The sequence below is a fragment of the Morone saxatilis genome, unplaced genomic scaffold (genome assembly GCF_004916995.1).
Source record: "Morone saxatilis isolate NCDOM2014 unplaced genomic scaffold, NCSU_SB_2.0 Contig21, whole genome shotgun sequence".
Classification (NCBI taxonomy): Eukaryota; Metazoa; Chordata; class Actinopteri; family Moronidae; genus Morone; species Morone saxatilis.
Window position 1 is genome coordinate 20,560,955 of NW_023339774.1, and position 1,532 is coordinate 20,562,486.

Below are 1,532 nucleotides of genomic sequence, written 5' to 3' on the forward strand. Positions count from 1 at the left end.
TCGGCTCACATAAACATTTATCGCTGTCGTCAACCTTGAACTTGAAAAATAAAACCCAAAGGCACAGCTCTGTCTGTCTGTAAAATTTTATTCATATAGCCCAACATCACAAATCACAGTTTGTCTCGTGGGGCTCGCAGCAGCTCACAACTCGCTCGAGCTTTAAGAGGTTTTATACATCCAGAGGACGTTTGTAAAATCCAGACCAGACTAGTAAAGGAGACCTGCATCTAATTGGGATTTAATTGAAGTTTTACAGTATTATATGAGACTATTATGATCACATTCACAGCAGAACAGTTTAGTTTTTATGTTATATGTTAAATGTGTTCTCCTTGAGGGCTGTCTCTTGTTATTTCATATTTATTTTCAATTTATTTGTTTGTTAAGGAAGAAAATAAGTGTGTGACTGCCCTTAACTTAGTTGTGCTCAGTACCCTCAGTGTTGCCAGCTTGGTGACTGTTCAGACTAAAAGCCACTAACGACTATGTAATTTTCCCATTGAAAGCTGTCCTGTGCTCTACTACTGGAAAATAGTAATTGCTAGGTGTGTTTAAAGTCAGAAACCGAAGCTAAATGTGGAAAGGCATCCACTATCTCGGTGGAAATCACAGACTAGTCCTTTAAAAGGGAATTCCAATGTCAGTGCGGCCCTCAAAACTACAAGTTAATGTGTGAATTTTCATAAATATCATATAATTGCAGGAAATGTACTTGTTTTTTTTACCTTACAATGAGCTGTTTTCATCTGCAGAGGGAGCGGGTCCTCTTCTACAGAGTCTGCCATGTTTCTACAGTAGCCCACAAGGGACAAACTAAACACTGGCTCTAGGACGAGTTTCACAGCCCATCCTCATTCCCAGGTCGTCAAATAGAGATGCGAGCGGTGTTCAGTCGGTTGCAATCTTAAACTTTACAACTAAATCCTTCACACTGGTCCTTTAACATCTAAAGTTTGAAGAACCTGAACACATAGTATTCATAAAGCCTTAATTAATTAAATTAAACAAGTTAAATAGAGAGATACGGCCAATCATCAGGGGGGAGAAAACACTGAATTTGTCAAAAAGGTATGTAAATTGTTAAAAAACAAAAAAACAAACACATAATACAGACAGAGAACTGACCTCTGATCAATATTCACAGGAAATAATCGTTTTACAACTCTGTGCTGTTATTATGCTCAATATGTGGGTTCATTGTACAGTTTTTCTGCACTATTATTATTAATAATTCAACAATAATATAACATTTCACAGTATTACATAATAAAATAACGTGAAATATTTATAAAACATGTCCCTTAGCAACAGAAAACGGGTCCTTTAAGGAAAAACGTCGGTAAGCACTGACTGAGCAGAAGATGCTTAAAAACTATTCATAGTGACACCACCCGCGCATGCGCACCGACTCCCTCTCCTCTCCTCTCCTGTGACTGACCGTTAGTGACCTCAGTATCTGCAGCAGGCTCGCGCACACACACACACACACACACACGCGCACACACACACACAGAGAGAGGACACCGCAC